Genomic DNA, 13,432 nt, shown 5'->3' on the forward strand with positions numbered 1-13,432 from the left:
GCTGCTTTTTATTAGTCCTTACCAGAGAGATTTCAGTATATCCCTCGTCCAATAATCTTGTCAAAACATACTCTAACAGCAGTTTCTGTAGAGCCAGCCATGTCCCTGAAGCTGAAGATTTGGCTAACCTCTGTGCCTTGTGATAACTGCAAATAATAAACATCTGCAGAAAGATTGTGGACCTGGCAGTGGTCTGAGAACGGCAGATAAAGATCATATTTAATTTTTTCACCTCGGGGAGTATTTTAATTATTAATCCGGTATGGAAACTAGCCGAGGGCTATTACTATAATGTCTCCACAGGGACTAGGGGTCGAACGGGGGTTGCTGTCTTGGAAACCATCACTGTTACATATAAATTGATATAATCCAGCATTCTACGTACTGTTCGTAAGCCTATTAACACGTTTCTCTGGTAGTTAAGAAAGTTGTTGTCATTTTAAACTAAGCTGAACCCACTTGCCCCGAGCATAATAAGAAACTACAGCTCTCCAAGAGAACTTCACATATTATTATACAAGGCTGGCCGGACCTGAAACTAATACTCACCACTGATACACATCTGCCTGCTGGAGCACAGGCATGGCTGTGTTTTCAATGGAACACCTTCCATGTTTCCATTGAAACACCTTCCTGACAACAATCATATTTAATCTTTCACTAAAATATGTTTCCACCTTCATGAGACTAAATTGTTTGGCAAATGGAAGGCTGGACTTATGTGCTAGAATGTCTTAAGTTATGCGCTTTAACAAGAATAACATTGAAAGGTTGGTTTGCAGTTTTCTTTTTACATTGTGCAAAGGCACTCTTCTTATAGTTCACTGGAAAAATATAATAATATTGTTAAAAAAAACAAAACATGTTTCTCAATGGTAAAGCACTGTGAACTGCAAATTCCATGTGGTAATCTATAAAATCTGCAGTATGAGAAAGGTGATGGAGCAGCCGAAGCTGGCCACTAACCAGTGTGCTCCCCGCCATACAGTTACAACTGGGATAAGAATGTGGTGAAATCACAGATTTATTTTTAGGGAAAGTTAGCATGCACAGCCCTATCTCCTGCATCTGAATCATAGACATGACTAACTTCACAAGTGGTCTGAAATTCCATTTTGGAGCAGATAGTTATTGGAATGAATGTGACTTACAGGACATGATTCTTTGCAATCTTACCTTGAATGTCAAGCTGTGTAAAGTTCCCATATAAAGTTTCAGGCAGGAAAATGTAAATACATCTGCAAATATAATTTGATTGACAGGAACATCTCTTCAACTCATCTCCAAAAAACTAAGCCGGTAAACACCACATTTATATCATCCTTCAGTCAGTGTAAGCTACCACTAGTAATCAAGTCAGGTAAATGTAAACCTCTCTCTCTCTTTACAGTCAGTGCAGTGCTTTGAGTTTATCTCCTCGAATTTTCTGCCTAATTTAGCACAGGTTGAGAGATGTCAATCAAAATTGTGCGATACACACTTATGTCAACTGTTTTTTTTATTCTTGAATAAAAACTTCCCTGTAGTTATACTAGACTTACACTTTTGTTACATCTGCCTATGAAAGTGCTTTAGACTTGTGTGCCTTTTACCGGCTGTCTTGCAAAACCACACTGTTAGTGATCCTGAAGAGTTGATTGCCCCCAGAAGACAAACTCAACCACTAGAATGAAATGAGAACAGCAATGGACAGATTCAGTGAGCCAAATACAGTCAGGTTACAACAATCGTATGAGCCACTAGAGGGCAGTCAGTATGCATGGCAATGGTTCCAATGGCTTAACCAGCAGATACATTAATATTGTATTTCATGTTGCCAGCACTCATTAAAACCAAAACCCAACAAGTCACAGGAGGTTTAATTTAAAACTCTTTAAAGAATGTTTGCTCTTAAATCTACAGACCTCATACCTTCCTCTGCACCTCCTGGGGCATTGCTATCCCCTGCCCTTATTAAAACGAACTTCTCGTCTCTATAGACACAAAAGTAAATCTGTAGTTAAAAAATAGTAGTAACAATTATCAACCTGTATGAATAATGTAGAAGTGCCAACCTCTATACTTTTTCCTTATTATAAAACATATCAGTTTCCCTTCGATTGTATTCCATTCCATTCTATTCTAGAACACAGTGTTAAAGAACACTAACCTTTTTTTTTATATAGAACTCTCTGAGACTCCCAAATGTCCTAAGTTTCTCAATATAAAATGTTGCAATTGTTTGGTTACAAATCTACAGTGACTCATTAAGGACAGTGGGAAAAAAAATAGAAATGTGTTCTGTCAAGATCACATGATAAATGATCTCAGGATCTCGACATTTCAACCATTATGTTAAGATCACAAAATAAATTATCTCGTGATCTTAACATAACACATTTTTATTTCATGTATTACCATCGTGCAATCCAGTTTTAATGGAGCAGCTTAGACATATCCCATGATAAATACAATTGGGAAAGTGGATTTACAAAGCCTCCCTGATACACACACACAGGTACACCTATATAGATGTTTCTGTCTCTGTCTTGATTGCTGGCTCTATAATTAGATCAGTGCACAGCTCTTTTATTGGCAAGAGTTTGAACACAGAACTCAGTCAGAAAATGAGAACAAGCAGACTGTACCTGCTTCGATTGTTTTACAATGTATTATTTCATAAGGTACATTGATTATTGTGTAATCTGCACACAGCACTGCAGAACACACCTTTAATTTTTAATTTGAAGTAAGGCTCTGAAATACAACCCCCTACACAGTAATCAATTCTGTGCTGTACTGTAATGTGTTGTTTTTGAGTAGAATGACTTCATGACTTCATAGTTTAATGTTTATACACTGAAACGGGGGAGGGAGTACCAGTACTTGGCCTACAGGTTAAGTTCCATGCCTTTTATTAAGATATCCTCACAAACAAGCAGTGTGAAAATATGCTCAGGAAGTCTGGCCCATATTTATTTATTTTTCTGTTATGTAAAACTGAACATATTTCTATTGATTTCATGTCATATTCAATCATAGATATATTCAGCTTTTGGTCAAGTTTGCCTTTTTGCTTATTTCAAAGTCAGGAATTTCGTTACCGCTTTCAATTGTAATTATATATGAACACACCTATGATTTAAATTCAAAAGAAGCAAACAATAACTCCTTCTTAAACTACAAACTAACAATAAGTCATCATAAATAAGAACGTTTTTTGAACATCACCAATATAAATGTCACATGAATGCTCACTTTATATGAATTCCACAGAAAATAAGTTAGTTCATCCACATTTATATCTGGATGTCACCAGAATTACATTTGGTGTGTAGAAGCCCTTAAATGAACATTTCAAGTTGTTTAATTCAATGTGCAGTATTAATAGTTTTATTGACACTGACTGACGTTGGTTAAAGTGTGATGGAAAACACACAATGATAATAATTCAGAGAGAGAGTAAGAGGAATTGAAGCTAAGGCCTGAACGTGTGGATACCACTAGAGCCTTAATTATTACAGACACCAGTGGCTCCAGGAGGCTTATTGGACATATACTTGAAATATGTGAAAACTTTTCCTTGGCCCTTAGGATAGCACTAACATATCTAGGCTTGCTTCCCACCATTGTTTTGTAAACTAGATAGCATCTTGGCCATCTCATCTTGAAGCACTTGGAAGAAGTTCATCTTTGTTTCCTGGCAGACCAACTATTTGCATAATCGTCTTTCATTCCAGTTTATCCAATAGATTTTTGATGGGCGAAGAATGGGCTTTGGTCCAGTTCTAGGGAGGGGACTGAATTAATCTGAGGTGTTTTTTGCCCTATTCCTTAAATTGCAGCCCAGTGTAAATAATCATTATTATTTGTTTATTTAGCAGACGCCTTTATCCAAGGCGACTTACAGAGACTAGGGTGTGTGAACTATGCATCAGCTGCAAAGTCACTTACAACTACGTCTCGCCCGAAAGACGGAGCACAAGGACTTGCTCAGGGGCACACAATGAGTCAGTGGCTGTGGTGGGATTTGAACCGGGGACCTCCTGGTTACAAGCCCTTTTCTTTAACCACTGGACCACACAGCCTCCTATCATCCAGTTAGAAGCCAAACAACCCATTTGCACCTTCATAAAGGTTTACTATAGTAAAAGCTTAGCAAAGATTGGTAAAGCATCGGTAGTGTAAACATTGTAAAGAATATTTAAAAACACAGTAAACCAAGGTCAACTATGGTAAATGCATTGTTTTGGAAAATCAGTGTGGTAAACGTTTAGAGGGTATTTTTAATAATTATCATTCTTAGACTTTTAGAACAGCTGTTCTACTCAAATGGCAAACAGAAAACGGATTTCTGAAAAACAGAAAGGGAAGCTTGTCAAAGCAAAGAAAAAAGAAATGCAAACACGCAATCCACAGGCTCTTTAGTACCTGGCTTGAACTGAAATCTGAATTCATGACATTCCTTCTGTCCATTGCAGCCCTTGTTGTAATCATTTTGTGATAATGATGTGAGCAGATTAAAGGAGCCGTCTGAATTTCATTACCATCTGCATCTTGTAAAATGCAGCTACCACTGACATAGTGCTAAAAGTACCATGATATTTTACAGCAATTTAAAGGAAAAGGCTCTAAAATGTGAAGCAACTTAGAAAAAACAATAATTACATAATGTGTAAAAGAGTGAACACTGGCTACTGGCGCCAGAAAGTAAACAGTAATGACTTGTGATGTCGTGAGTCCTTTCTGGCTGAATTCTGTATTTCTGGAGAGCACGTCGGTAGTGCTTCTTACAAGAACTGATGCGATGGAATTCTACACATTTGGACCTAATTTATCTCATAAAATGTTACTTCTTCAGCCAAACTCATAAAAAAGAGATATAAAAAAAGTCTCAGCACTTGTGTCACTTTATATAACAAAACTATCCCATTCCTTGCATAACTCCACTGGAAATGCAAAGGCATGAAGTAATGTAGTCTGTCAAAGAAGGCCCTGTATTAGTAACAGAACACGCTTTCACAACAGCCAGCAAAACTAAGAAAACGTTACATATTACTGACAGTTTACATGCTAGTTTTATATGTTTAGCCTTAAGAAATTTTACATTGGTAAATTTGCACGGTAATTTTGAAATTTCCCATGCTTTCTAATGGCTATACCCAATTTATCTGTACTTTACTTTACTTTGCAGGCCTGCTCTTTACCATGCTTTTACTATTCTTTATTACACTGTGCTAATTTGCTTTGCTTTTACCATGGTATACCACAGTACACTTGTATAAGGGTAAAGACAGTAGTAGAATCCATTCTATACTGTAGTTACTAAAAAGTTAGAAATGTGAGGGACTTCTCTGATATACAATGTGGCTTGACCAATTAGGATCATGCTAGAGTCAATGTTAAAATAGCCATAAAGTTTAAGAGATGTGAGTTAGTGACGATTCAATTTCAATTTGAACTTTCCCAGAATGTAGTTTTTTTAATTTTCTTATTTCTGCTTCTTGTCAGAGCTAAAGGATTCTGACTGTGAACTAATTGTCTTGGGGTTGCTGGAAATCCGAATAAAATATGAAATCAGCCGGGGCTGTCGGCTTCATAGTCCTCGGCACTAATTGGCTGAAAGTGAAGTTCAGTGTTACTGCGGAGAGCTGAACCAGAAAAGGTCACAGAGTTTAAGATTGGATCTCTGAAATCTGAGCTGTTGTGAGCCTGCTGATATGCTAGAAATGGTGCTCTCTCTTACCATTTGGTTATATTCTTGCTGTACTTATACAAATATTGAATCCAAGAAAACGTATTTTAAATCATATAGATTCCCCAGACTGGGAAACATACATTATTACTCCTGAAACCTTGTCATGAGTGGCATTCTAGGAATCAATTAAATCTGACAAATATAGGGCTGTAAAGTCCCTTGACAAATATAAAACCTACAGCTCTTAAGCCAGCTCATCTTATGTATGGACCTCACATGGCGCCGGTTGGGTTTTTGCAACATATCACAATGATGTGCGTTGAATTCAAAGGAGTGAAGTGAATCTAGCCAACCTATTATATAAGTTTGTCAAGCTCAGAGAACAAAATGTATCAAAAGCTGTCAACTGAATGGCCCTGACCCAATCCAGGAAAACACGCTTGTTTCACAATGTGCTCTGCGTCCTGGAGGCCCAGGCAGTGATTAGTGGGTTAAAGAGCACAAAGCCAGGCTGATATTATCATGATCAGTGCACCGATATGAACTTCATGTCAGGAACTCCTTCCACTACTGCACTAATGGTACAGACTCTTAGAAAAGCATGTTGTCTCTGAACCTGGAGCCCAGGGTTCAGTCCTCGGTTTCTGCTTCATATATTGTGTTAAGGATGCTGACATTCCTTTGAAGCTGTTCCTTAGACTGGTCTCAGTTGTGTTTAATGAGAAACTCTACTAATGCAATCAGCTTTGGCAGGTATACTGCTTTCTTGATCCAACCAGACTACCCTGGTTCACATGGGATATTATTGTGGTGTTCAGAAATTTACAATATGGATTTTATTACTTCTGCCACTAAAAAGCAAGGTACTGAATGGAACAGAGCCTTGTTTTAGACCAGTGACCTGGTGTAGTACACCAGAGAACTCACTTACTGTCATAGTAGAGTATTTACAAGATTCTTCTTCTGGAAGTAGTCTTGTTTAATTTAAGTTTAAAGCCAATGTTCAGAATGTGACCCAGAGAATGAGATGATCACATTGGAAACCTGGGAGGTTTGCTGCAGTATATTAACTAACTGACTAACACATTTTCAAATATCTATGGTAATTAGATGACGGAATTTAGTTTGCATACGCCAAGGCTGATGTGCACTAAACCGGAGCTTGCCAAGAGGAGTATCACAAAAAAAACAATCTGCATGTTGACTGAATCAAAAAGCATGAAATTAAACAGTATACATGGATCCAGATGTGAAGCACACAGATCACGCTGTGTATATGTAGGACTGCTAGCATCTGTGGAGCCCATAAACAGACCTGGACTTTCAACCTCAGTCCGTTCACTTCTGCTAGTGCAGATATTACTCTCACACACAGACGTTCGCCGTTCTATAACCCTGTATTACGTCATACAACCGTTTTCCCTTGTTCTTTCAAGTTTCAGTTGAAAGATATTTTTCCTTAATTCAATAATCGACCTTCTGAACAAATGTCCTATTCCTTTGCTGGCCAGTTTATTCAGGTGTTAGTGTCATTGGCTTGGAAAGCTTGGAAAGTAGACACAACTTACTCTAAGATGCCTTACTGAATAGAATAAACAAAACTAACAGTTCTGATTAGATTCACGCTTGATAGCAAAAAGCAGTTAAATGATAATCAAGCTAGAAACACATGCAGCACGTTACCACACTACCTTCAATTATAGGATCCCCTTTGGTTTTGAAAAGTTGTTAAAAAAAAAACAACAAACTGGTCGTACATGATGTATGTCCAGATTGAGTAAGTAATGGAGGGTGACCTTGAAATAAAAAAAGTAATAACTGTTGTCAGAAATTCAATTTAAAAGAAAATGTTGCATTGCTTTTAGATGTTGCCCACATTAGGTATGGCAAAGGATTGCTGCCCGATTCATTAGGGTTACCCGTCTCACTTGAGTGGCACTAGCATACAGTACATGCCCTGTGTTTGCTGTGTTTCATATTGCAAATGTTGTGTTGTGGTGTTTTTATTTCACAATGCTGAAGCAAGATGGGTCTGATTGATTTAGGTCCTGTTTGTTCTAAACACATCATCCATAACTGTGAATACCTACATTAGTGCTACCTGATAAATCACACTTAATACATTCAGTAGTGCTAAAAAACAAACAAACAAAGTAATTTATTTATTTTTTTAAACTGAATTGTATTTAGATTTTCTTCTGTTTTGTCCTGTACAGTGCTTTGATTTACTCTTTGTATGAAACACGCTATTTAAATAAAGGATTGATCGATTGATTGAAAAGGCACTTTAAAAAATGTCATAGCAGTAATGTTTAGCAAAGTAGATCATGTTTTGTTATTTATACTTTTAATAGTTTATAAATGGTTTACTATACATTAAAAAACATATTAACAAAGTTACTGTTTTAGTAAGATAGTTGTTAACAGTTAATAAACTAAAAAACATCATCATGTCAACTGTCCTAAAAATGGCTGATACAGGGAAGAAAGCTCATAAAATTGAAAGAATAATAAAGATTGCATTTGCACAGTAGAACACTTTAGAACTCCAATAAAACTGGCCCCCCAAAGAGGCAGCGGTCAGCGTTCATTAGAGTTAGCGGAACACATGGTAGACGCAGGTAATGTCAAAGGTCAAGTTCAAGATCAAGGTCCTGTCCTGCTTGTAACTCAAAAGAGGAAAAGTGGTTTTCCAGTTTGAACCTTTTCCCTGAGCGCTTTAACTGTAAGGGTCCTGTGTTAAACTTTGCAAAGTGGCATGCGAAAGAGAGTGAGCTTGCTGGAGAATGCAACAGTTTAAATCCTTTTGGTCCCCAGCCAGTACCAAGTGCTGCCAAGGACTGCGATTCTGCAGCACTGGCTTTAGCAGCAGGCTCCTTTCCAATTGCATTTTAGCTAGTCTGATAAAGAGCATTCCCCCAAGGGGAGCCATTAAGAACGTTCCATTCCAAGACATTCCGACAGGTTCTGCTGCCTTACACAATTGAAGCTGTCTTTTGAAAGTGTCTTATTAAATCACCCCAGCAAGAGATATTTTTTAATTGGGCAATATTTAACTAAAATAGAAACACTCGTAATATTTAGGAAATGTCCATCAGCCCAAGAGAGATCCCTGATAGTACAAGTGGGCCCCTGGCTCTCAAATAGCTTCAAGATTAATGTATAAGCATCTATAAACATTTAAAAGGTTTTTATCAGTGCCTCAGATACATGATTTACAGCACTGCTATTGTTGCAACCTGTTATTGTCATTAACTGTCTAATAGTGTTTATAGCATATTGATTTACACATTTATAAATGCATTTTTAAATATTTGCATAACAGCATATCTTTCTGCAGTTCAACAAAAATGGAGCCACTTGACAAGAACTCATGCCACATTTCAGTATCCTAACAATCTCAACTTCAATATTGAATGCTGTGTACAACAGACTAATACCCTATTCACCCATCAAATAATGCACTCAACAGTACTCATTGTGCAATAGTTCAATCATGAATCCAAAATATTGGTTCTATTGTAAAATGTATCACTTGATTAGGGGACAGTTTTACTTTACCAAGGCATGGATCATGCTAGGATTCTACATAACACCATGTTATCAAAAACGATTCCTGTACATCTTTAAATCTGGAAGCACAGGGTGTCAAGGCAAGGCCATGTAGATTACAATTCCTCTGCAGCTCTGTTTTTAATGGTGGAGTCTCATTACAGTGTTTATCACAGAAGGATTGGTTTCTGCCTACCATTAAATAGCCTGACTGCACATTTTTTTAAATGACTGAGGAACGTATGGTAGTGTTTTCTAGTCGTTGCTTCGGTATCCAACTAGTTTAAAAAAAAAAACAGTGCATCTGTGTCATCGTGATAATCATTTGAAACGACCATCATTTGAATCCAAGCAAAATACTGCATTGGACTGTGCACTGTAAACTAATGTGTTGCCTTTTTCCAAGCTAAAATGTTCATTATTCTGCTTGGCAATGCATAGGCACCTATATCTCTACCCTGAACCAGTGAGGGAAGAAAACGATCTGTCAAGCTTCCTCAAGTGTTAGAAACAGGCCCGTTAGTATGAGCCAAATAAGGAAGTAGTACAGCCTGGCATTTTGTTTGGCACTCTCCAAAGCCAATATGTCTGGCTTTAATATAGGCTTAAGCATCTACTCCACTGCAGCACATGAGAGAAACAGTCTCAGCTGGAACAGTGCTGGATCTCAGAAAATCCTGCAGCTTAGAAAATCACAGTTCAATATGTAGTATTTATCATAGTTAAATATGTAATATGTATGTGCTGGAGAAGGATAGACCTGGGAATATTCTGGTGTTTATTTAAAAGAAAACACTGCTGCATCCCATCTCTGTAGCAAGGGGCTCAGAGGGACATCTTATCAGCTACCCTATGAAGATGAATAGTGTCTGTCAATATCTATTCAAAACTACAAGCTATGTATTTTTTTCTCAGACATAACATTGCTAACAGTTCCTCAAGAGTGAAGAGGAGGGATTAGATGCTCTGTCACTGAATAATTTACGCAGCTCCAGTGTGGTCTGTGGGAATGGTCTTGAAAGCGCTTTACAAACCATTTTTATAAATCTTTTCAGGAGCCACCAGCTCTGCTACTGTTTAGAGAGACATGAACCGTCATCCATGAAAAGTGGCCTTGTCTCAGTGCTGCTTGTGATGAGAAACAGTAGGCGCAGATAAGTTGCTGTGTTCATAAGAAAAATAAGATGTTGTACCTTACAGAAAATACAGATAAAATGCTATTGTTAATAGTTTTCAACTACTTACCTTTTTTAATAATGACATTTCTTATTACAGGCTTCTGTTGTTTTCCATGTTTTGTTTTTTTTTGCTTCCTGGTCCATGATAAATTATCATGTGATATTATGACCCTTAAACTGTGTTGATTCCACTTGCTTCTATACAATTGGTATTGAAAAAAATGAAGGTAAGAGTGGCTCATCTGGTAAAAGTACGGTGGCGTGGTGTGCTGGGTGAGTCATACAGCCAGAGGAGTGCAGGTTCATGTCCTGGCTGTGCGAAGTCGCTGGTCTTCGCTGGGGAGCGTCGCATCAGCCTTGGCATCCCCTTTGGTAAGGGAAACAAAACCAGAAGGGACTATTTCTCCTCATCGCACTATAGCAGACCCTACTGGCCAGGCACCCAGTGAGCTCAGGCTGACGCCAGCAGGTTTCATTCGACTTTATGAAGCAAAATGAGTTCATTCTATAGGCTGATGCAAAACTTTTGGCCATAGCTGTATGTGCTATCACTTCTTGTTAAACTCTGTCTTCCCTGGGCAATTAACCTATTTCAGTTTTAATACATTGCCCCCTGAAGGGATGATGTCAATAGCACACACAGTAGCAATCATAAAACGCATGTAATATATAAAAAAGTACCAGTTGGGGAAAAGGGTTGAAACCAGTACTTTTACCATGTGTGACTTTATTTTACATTCATCTATCGAGAGTACTACCAAGGGGCAAACTAAGTCATACCATTTTGGTCATTTCTCATAACCCTTTCTGAAAAAAGACTGCAGTCTGTTGTTTATAGTGAAAATGAACTTTTGTTACATTGCTTTTGGAAACCAGCTCAGCAAGCAACAAGAAAACCAAAAAAGTAATCCATCCAATTCCCCATGAAACCATCAAGACCCAAGAAATACAAGAGTCAGGACAACACAGGATCCTGTTACTTTGAAAAATGCTAATTGTCCTTTTGTTAATATGAGCACGAAGCACTTTTAAATAGCTCTCCTTCATTTGTTTATTTTCTTTGGAGGGGTGAAGAGAAGTCATAAAAAGCACACCATAGGTGAACACCTTCTCCAGTACCATTTGCAATGGAGTGTAAAGAAACCTTTTTTTTTTTACGGTAACATCTGTTTTATGAACATTCAAGGTGGCCTTGTTTCAATACACAAGGTGATTAATGATTAGATAGTATTTCAGACACTTACCAGAAGACAGTTCAGACAGCCATTTTCAATTAGCATGCACGTTGCTGCTGTAGCTGGCAGACCAGAGATGTTTGATCTGTAATCTAGCCTGACTCGTGCTGTATGATTCATACATCTATATCCTCTCGGAACATAAACATGACTAATTAGATTTTGACATGCCCCCTTTGTAGAGTGTCACTGGGTTCAGTCACTTGTTTTGATGAGGGCGAGTTGGAACAGAAAAATCTGATAGCACAATTAAGAGAGATGATTCATTAAAAAGCCGATACCCAGACCGCCTCCATATTTCTCAGTAATAAACCAGACAGAGGGCAATACAGTGACAGGCCGACTATCAGGCAATGAACTGCATTGGTCTGTTGCTCTTGGGTTCCTACTGGGAAACTGTTTAATTCTACAAATATGCAGTGCAAATCAAAATACTTTAGAGCTATATTTAAACCTATTATCTGTCCAAGATGGGTGAAAGTAAACATTACATCATTTGTAACAGAAGAGACCTTTCTCATAATGTTTTGAATATCCAGACTCATCGCTGAGATACATTTACGGTTTCATCATGTTCTGATTCGTTTGTTCTGAGTTAAGGACTTAAATGTATGTCACCAAGGGACTATGCTTTTGTTCCAGTGCCGAGTGTGTACCATTTTTCATAAAGGGGAAAACTAATATTATATACTTCAACTTGGGGTGGCTTGAATGAACCTTTTAGTTGTTTTTGAGCTCAGTAAAGCTAACCTAAAATGTGTAGTGTTGTCATGGCAATCTGTATGTCAGTGGCTGTGTTTTCTTTTCTTTATTACCTCTTTGTTGACATGTGCATTCAAGGTGTATTTGTGTTAAACAGTTTCAAAGGCACATACACGATAAGCACACAATGAACACATTGCAGAAACAATATTTACACAGTGGATATATACATTTCAATGTCATCACCATTCAGCATCAATAGACAGTTATTGAGTGTGTACCACTGGTATCTAGGATAGGGCATTGCTGATGCCAGGGCATATCATTTTACCAGTGTTCACCAGGACAATTTGTAGAAATTTGTTCTACAAATTGACTGGTCTACAGAGATACATTGTCCATACTTTTCCAAGGTCTTTATTGCCTCTAATTTAGGAAAATATGTGGAAACGCAGAAGAATTGGGTTTTTGTTAAAAGATACCCCAAAGTGGCTAGGCCTGCACAGAGATTGGATGGGTCTCAATAGAAGTAGAAGCTTTTTAATCACGCCTCCTCAAGTTTACAGCTAATGGAATATCCTACATTCTTAGGGGCACTTTCGGAAACTGCTTTTGCCCACACACTTAAATGGGCCGCCATAAATGGTCAGAAAACCTAAATCAGATTTAGACAATGGGAGAAGACAGATGTTTCTTTCTGCTAGGCTGCTCTCGAAGGCTGCGAGATTCTTTCGGCTGCAGAAGCGGATTGCAATAAATGGAAGAATATGGTTTGCTGAAGCCACCAGAAGAGTTCCATTGAACAGGAAAGGTCAATGTTGTTGAGGCAGCCATTGAGTGTCAAGTGAATTACTATTGTGACACCTCCTCTTGTCTGTTTAGATTTTCTCATCTTCAAACCATGCAATGAATGTAGAGCAGCATTATTCAAAGTGCATTGGGAGGTAGGAGGCATCTAAATCATGGAAACATGGCTCACTACTGGTTTTAATTAAAAAAATAAATAACAGACTGTACAACTTGCACAGAGATGGATGATAGGTTTTATAATTAAAAGCCAAATCAACAAGTCTGCAAAATGGGTATGT

Source organism: Acipenser ruthenus, chromosome 15 (assembly GCF_902713425.1).
Source record: "Acipenser ruthenus chromosome 15, fAciRut3.2 maternal haplotype, whole genome shotgun sequence".
NCBI classification, from domain to species: Eukaryota; Metazoa; Chordata; class Actinopteri; order Acipenseriformes; family Acipenseridae; genus Acipenser; species Acipenser ruthenus.